Raw genomic sequence first — 7,500 nt, 5'->3', positions numbered from 1 at the left:
CCAGGCCTTTGGCATTCACCACAAGCTCGGTTTGCAGGGTGAAGGCGTAGTTGAAGAGCCTCTAGTTTTCTTTGTAGCCTGATGGAGAAATGACTGCTGCTGCTGCCTCAGGAATGTCACGGTCAAGTGATCCATCAGTATAGTAAATGTTAGGGGCCGAGGTGCTGTTGATTGTATTTTTGACTGGTGCGGTATGTTGTTCTGGCGTACAAAGAGCTTTGCTTGCTGCTGGGAGGATGGTGAAGTTGCACTGGAAGGAGTCTGGTGACCAAGGGGCAGGAGTAATGTAGCCATCATGCTTTCGTTGCCCCTTCGTCTCGAAGGCTTCATTTTGCTTTTAATTTTTCTAAGTGTGTCCAGCAGTCTCTTTGCATGTGTCATTGGAGGATCAATCTCCTCCGCTAAGGGGAGGAGTCTTCTGAGTCTTGTGTAGAGGACAATCTCTGTCTCCTTTGATTGACTTGAATATGATACTGCAGTTTCTGATGTCGATCCTTGCTGAAAGGGAAATAGATTAGTTTCGGCTCTTTAAAAGTGGAGTCTGGTCCATATTGGAGAACCACTGATAAGTCTCATAGCGTTGTTTTGTACAACTTCTAGAGAGGCTTATTGAGTTTCAGTCAGTGAGGGGAGAGTGGCTGCTGCACAGTTGATGTCGGATCGAATGGCTTGAATGTAGAAAAGTCTTAGGAGACTATTTGATACTCCTTGTTGATGGATGTCATTCGTTTTATGGCTGAGAGACAATTTTTTTTTTGTCCCCAGGGTGGGTAACTTCGTTAGTAGGTGATAGAGTTTTGCTAATGATTACTCCTAAATACATGAATTGTTTTACCCATTCTATGGGTTCGCTCATGAGGGTGAAGTTCGGAGGGTCTTCTGGGTATTTGCTTTGGTCTTGTTGGTGTTGATCTTTAGGCCCAGGTCTTTGCATTTGGCCTGGATCAATCTAGTGCCTTCTGGGCTGTTTTGCATGAGTGTGCTTTCTGTGGGCATGTAATACATATGTTATCGGTGTATATGAAAATCTCCACTCTGTTTTGGAGGCCTAGAGTGGCAAGATTCTCCGTAAGTAAGTTGAATAGATATGGGCTTAGTATGCCCCCCCCCCCCCCGAGGGGTTCCCTTTTCCAGGGAGATAAATTCAGAGCTTTTTACTTGGAAGGTGACTCTTGCTTCTTGGTTCTGGGTGTAGTTCCGTGTCCATGCCAGTATGTTTCCTTTTACTCTTTTCTATACGAGTGTGAAGAGAATTGCTAGTGAGAGGGCTAGCTCAAAGGTTTTCTCGAGGTCAAGGAAGATGACAAAGGCTTTTTTGTCGTTAATTGTTGTAAAGACATTGGTTTTACATTCTTGAGTGCGTATGCCTTTTCTATAGGCATAAAAGCCTATTTGCCATTGCAGTCTGCTGAGTACTATTTGTTCAGCAACTTTCTCGGTGCATCTAATTAAGGCTAGGGTCTGTAGTGCGTCTAGTTCTTTGGGTTTTGGGGCAGGTTTCGTGTCTTGTTGGTTCTATGTTATTGGTTGGAGTCTTTCGGTGTGTGTTCTGGATTAAGTGCAAGTATACAAACTTCGCGGGACTTCCCATATTCCTTAGCATACTGTGGGTAATTAGATCAGCTATAGGAGCAGTGTCTCTCCTGGCTTTTGCAAGAGCTGTGTTCAATTCTTTCATGGTATAGGGTTTGTCGGTGTCATCAGGCATGTTGCATGCTACTTCAATTATGTTATTCCTGATTGGGGACAGAGTTCTTTGTCTATGGTTTGCAGGGGAAGATTTTGTGTTTTTGGCTTGGTTAGCAAAGTTTTTTGCATTTCTGTTTGCTTCTGCTTATGGGTAGGGGTGGGTGATTCTGGGGGTGGTGTTGTTCCCAGAGATCCTAATGAGCCAGCCCCATATCTTGATGTGTTGTTGTTGATTTTGTGACACCATGAGTACCATTTGTCTATTTTCACCTCCAGTGTTACTTTTAAGGAATGTTTTGTGATTTTGACTTGTAAAGTATGAAGTTCATCAGTTCTGTCTTCTGAAGAGCTTTCTGGTTCAGTTGATTCTTGTGTTCATCTTCTTGATGCGGGTATTGTAGTACCAGTCATCCGCATGCTTTGTTCCTGCATACTTTTTATGAGGCATAGACACACTAGCGGCAGTATCGAGCTGTTTGTTGAAGTCTGGTGATAAGATGCAGATGTCGTTGTGGGGGTTCTTTATGTATTCATGAACCCACTCTGTCATAGTTTACTCGAATCTTATCCAGTTTGCAAAGTCTGGGTTCCACCTTTTGGGGAGAGGAGGCGGAGCGGGGTTCTTCTCGAGCTCGAGGTCAATTTCTATTGCAAAGTGATCACTTGTTAGCACAAGATACAGTCGCCAGTTAGCAACCCTTTGGATGGTGCTTGACAGAATGGTGAGGTCTAGTCGACCTCCCATTAGATGGGTTGCTTCTGACATAGTGTTAAGCAATGTTACATCTGGATATTCTTGTTGGAGGGCATTCAGATGTCGGCCTATCTGGTTTGTTGCCAATATTGAGTTAAAAAATGGATGATGGCTGTTGAAATCACCTGCAATGATTGTATCATCCTCAAAGGCCGTGGCAAAGAGCACCTCTGCATTGATGCTTTTGTTTGGAGATTTGTAGACATTGTGGACTGTGATGGTTGTTGCTATCAGAGATACTTGAACACTGAGTATCTCTGTTTCTGTGATAGCTGATGTGGTATCGTCCCTGACTGGTGAACGCCAGACTGAGGTTCGAGTCCCGCTCAGACTCGTTAGTTTCTTTGGTTGCTGCAACCTCACCATCCTTGTGAGCTAAGGATCTAGTGTTTGGGGGAGCATATAGGTCTATCTGCTGAGTCATCAGCAGCCATTGCCTGGTCCTCCTTGGTCCTAGCTTGGGTGGAGCAGGGCTTGGGCGCTGATCATAGGTATATATGGTCAGTCTCTAGGGCATTGTCCTGCTTGATAGGGCAATGTCACTGTCCCTTGCCTCTGCCATTCATGAGCGGCCTTTAAACCTTTAAACAGTTGATGCTTTGTACTCTTTTTGAGGGGATACTATTGATGAGAGTAGTTAATCCTCTCGTTGTTGGTCTCAGATACATGGTGTACATATTGTATCCTCCAAAAGAGAAGGGTGCGTTCTCACTTAATAAGGTATCCTGCAGCACATTAATGTCAGGAGATTGTACTGAGGTTTGGGATTGTATTGCATTTATTAGCTGGATCGGCGGAAAGTTATTATTATTATTATTATTATTATTATTATTATTATTAGCTACATCCCTAGTTGGAAAAGCATGATGCTATAAACCAAAGAACACCAACAGGCAAAATAGCCCAGTAAGGAAAGGAAATATAGAAATAAAAACAGAGATTACAAGAGAAGCAATGAACAATTAGAATAAAACCTGTTTAAGAACAGTAATAGCATTAAAACATATGTTTAGTATATAAGCTATAAAAATAGACTTATGTTCAATATAAAAACATTCGCTGCAAGTTTGAACTTTTGAAGTTCCACCGAATCGACTTCCTGATTAGAAAGAACATTTCACAACTTGGTCACAGCTGGAACAAAACTGCCAGAACACTGTGCAGCACTGAGCCCTGGTGACATTTAGCAAATATATCCATTAATTGAGCTTCCTGTCATAATCAAATTATGGGAAGGTTCTCGGTAATTCAGTTGCATCATATCCTAGTGAAATTTTAGCATGAATGTCATTTGGAGAATTTTATCACCAAATTCATAAGACAAGTTAGTTTATCTGGGTCTTTTCAGGTGGAGGTCACAATCAAGATTTTAGTGTTTATGATAAAATAATGAGGACTGATTATTATTATTATTATTATTATTATTATTATTATTATTATTATTATTATTATTAGGTAAGCTATAACCTAGTTGGAAATACAGGATATTATAAGCCCAAGGACTCCATCAGGGAAAAATAGCCCGGTGAGGAAAGTAACAAGGAAATAAATAAACTTTATGAGAAGTAATGAACAATTAGAATAAAATATTTTAAATATCTTTCATATATAAATATAAAGAATTCAAAGAAAAACAAGAGGAAGAGAAATAAGATAAAAGTTTGCCCTCAAGCAACAGACCTCTACCCCAAGACAATGGATGACCATGTAACAGAGGCTATGGGACTCCCCAAGACTATGGTTTGATTTTGGAGTGTCCTTCTCCTGAAAGAACTGCTTACCATAGCTAAAGAGTCTGTTCTACCCTCACCAAGAGGAAGGTAGCCACTGAACAGTTATAGTGCAGTAGTTAACACCTTGAGTGAAGAAGAATTTTTCAGTTATCTTTGTGTTGTAAGGTGTATGAGGACATAGGAAATGTGTACAGAATAGTCCACACTATTCAGTGTCTGTGTATACAAGGAAAAATAAGCCGTAACCAGAGAGATACCCAAAGGACACAATAACACTCTAGTGGTAGTATTTCAACGGGTGGCTTTTGTTACAATTAATATATGTGCATTCAGAATTACTAGAAATCAATTAACAAGGTCAGATTTCATACCTAGCATTGCTCTATGACTTGAGGATTAGGTAGGTTTTCGCAGTGGTGATTATAGTTAATGTAAGTCTCTGATGTTATTTGGACCAACAGAACCAGCCTTTGTACATCTGAAAGTGGTATGGGTAGGAATATCTTACTTCCACCAGTCATTCAAGCAATCAATCCTAGTAAAACATCTTCCCTTTATAAAAAAAAAAAAAGAGGTTATGTTGGCATTATGGCAACATCTTTGCCAGACTGGTGTTGTACTTCTGCTGAAACTCGTTAGTACCTTTAGTATTTGGAACCATGTATATATATATATATATATATATATATATATATATATATATATATATATATATATATATATATATATATATATATATATATATATATATATTTCAAGTTAAGCTCTGGCGGCACGCCAAACGTATGACTACTCGATCTCTCGCTGTCCCTCGGGTAGGAGTAGAGGTGGAAAGGACTGAATCTTTATGTGTGCATATCTATCTAAATATTTAGCAGTTATTTTTAAAGGGTCGTGTACACTACTTTTATTATAATGGAACATTGTCTCTCGCGTCCCACCTCCAGATCTTTGTTATGCAGGCCTGCGCTATTTGTCCCTGTGGCGTTCTGGAGACCGTTGGAGCCGGCGGGGAGGGTCAGGGAGCCGTATATAGCTCTTGGGGAAGGTACTCTTGAAGTGTCTCGTGCCAGCTCTCCCCCGGGCCATTGAGGTGCACCCAGATGCTAACACTATATAGCGTATCTTCCATCATCCATGAATATATTTTTGAATTATTCATGCCGATTCCTCGACAATATTTTGGGAGTGAGGTTCCAGTTTTAGTCGTAGGCCTTTGTTCTTCTGCTTCCGGCCTCCAACCACCAGAGATTAGTAGCTATATAGATGTGTAAAATGGATGGATAATAATGCCTTTTCCTCTATTACACGAATTGCTTGAGATTCATCAGAGACTGAACTGTGATACATTCTTATTCGAAGAGCCTTAACTTCTTACAGGTTTATAATAATTTTAACATCGTTTATAGGGAAAATAGAACTCTACTCACCTTTTCCCTGTAGAAAATTAGTTATGTGTACGTACAGTGTTAGATTCAAAGATGTTGTAAAATTTAGTAATTTTGCATTAATTTCTCTCTTCGTGTTTGTTTGTTTGTAGATTTTCCTACCTTGTGTGGGAGGACATGGGTTCTTGCATTGGCAGCCCGTAAGCTCTCTTCCCTCTAAAAGGTATCTTTGATAGATAAATGCAGTGCATGTAAAAAAAATTATCTTGAAATGTCTGGGAAATTAACTAAATGAATTAGTAATTGGGTAGATATAGATGCAACTTCCTTGTCATCTCTCTCTCTCTCTCTCTCTCTCTCTCTCTCTCTCTCTCTCTCTCTCTCTCTCTCTCTCTCTTTCTCTCTCTCTCTCCAAATTAACTAAAAGATTTAGTTGGTAAATATAGATGTAACTTCCTTATAGGCTCTCTCTCTCTCTCTCTCTCTCTCTCTCTCTCTCTCTCTCTCTCTCTCTCTCTCTCTCTCTCTCTCTCTCTCTCCAAATTAACTAAAAGATTTAGTAGTTGGTAAATATAGATGTGACTTCCTTACAGGCACTCTCTCTCTCTCTCTCTCTCTCTCTCTCTCTCTCTCTCTCTCTCTCTCTCTCTCTCTCTCATGTCGTGTCATCAGAATGAACCGGAACCCAGCACCGGTTATGAAAAAACCGGATGAACACAAGTTTGAACTGCTGCAGCCTATTCATCCAGCCTTTGTCTTCCTCATACAATTTACATTCGGGGGCCACTTTGGGAAATTACACCTGGGGAGGAACAACGCCCGCCCTAACCTGTCACCCGAGATGAAGATGCTAAAAAAAAAAAAAAAAAAAAAAAAAAAAAAAAAAAAAAAAAAAAAAAAAAAATTTATTCCCCGGGAAAAATTCACCTCATTTCTTATTAATGTTTGTTTGGAAATAAGATGCGGTGATAAAGAAGCAGATTCTTCCGTAGAGTTCCCGGTTTTGGAGTTTTTTTTTCTTTTTAATTCTACTTTTGCGAATTTTTTAGTTTATTATTTTTTATAGTTATGAATCATATATTTAGTATTCGTATAAAACATGATTTCGTATTGTTTATATATATGTATATATATATATATATATATATATATATATACATACATACATATATATAATATATATATATATATATATATATATATATATATATATATATATATATGCACACACACACACACACACACATATATATATATATATATATATATATATATATATATATTTGTATATTATATATATATATATATATATGTATATATATATATATATATATATATATATATATATATATATGTGTGTGTGTGTGTGTGTGTGTATACATATATGTATTTCTATTTATATATAACTATACCGCCAGTAAATTTTATAGCAATTATTATGGATGAAAGGGAATAAATAAATAAGCCAAAAGAATATTAAATTGCGGATAAAAGTGAAAGTAGAATCATTAAGTTTATCTTGACTTTTTTCATAGATTAATTAATGAAAAAATAGAATGATTATTGATTGTAAGTGATAAAGATTGGAACAATGACTTTTGACTGATGATAATCTTTATGATTTTAGTTAAGGTCCAACGAACTATAGTCAATTTTTTTAGTGAGGGCAGATTTGCACCGACTAGCAGGGCTGCCCTTTTAGCTCGGAAAAGTTTCCTGATAGCTGATTGGTCGGAAGTATCCGGTTAAAAATACTTCCGACCAATCAGCTATTAGGGAACTTTTCCAAGCTAAAAGGGCACCCCTGCGAGTCGGTGCAAATCTGCCTCACTAAAAAAAATTTACTATAGTAGTTGATATTCCCATTGACATTTTGAAGCAATGAAATAGAACTTTTTTTTAGAAGTTTTTTTGTGTATTACTTATTGAATTTAAC

General features: G+C 38.1%; 1 long non-coding RNA gene across 1 annotated transcript in view; it reads right to left on the bottom strand.

Moving 5' to 3' along the window:
- Positions 1 to 7,500, bottom strand: part of LOC137626321 (uncharacterized) — a 348,693-nt gene that overhangs the window by 338,798 nt on the left and 2,395 nt on the right. The window lies entirely within an intron of this gene.

The sequence above is a fragment of the Palaemon carinicauda genome, chromosome 33 (assembly GCF_036898095.1).
Source record: "Palaemon carinicauda isolate YSFRI2023 chromosome 33, ASM3689809v2, whole genome shotgun sequence".
Taxonomy (NCBI): Eukaryota; Metazoa; Arthropoda; class Malacostraca; order Decapoda; family Palaemonidae; genus Palaemon; species Palaemon carinicauda.
This window is presented reverse-complemented; position numbering and strand designations above follow the sequence as displayed.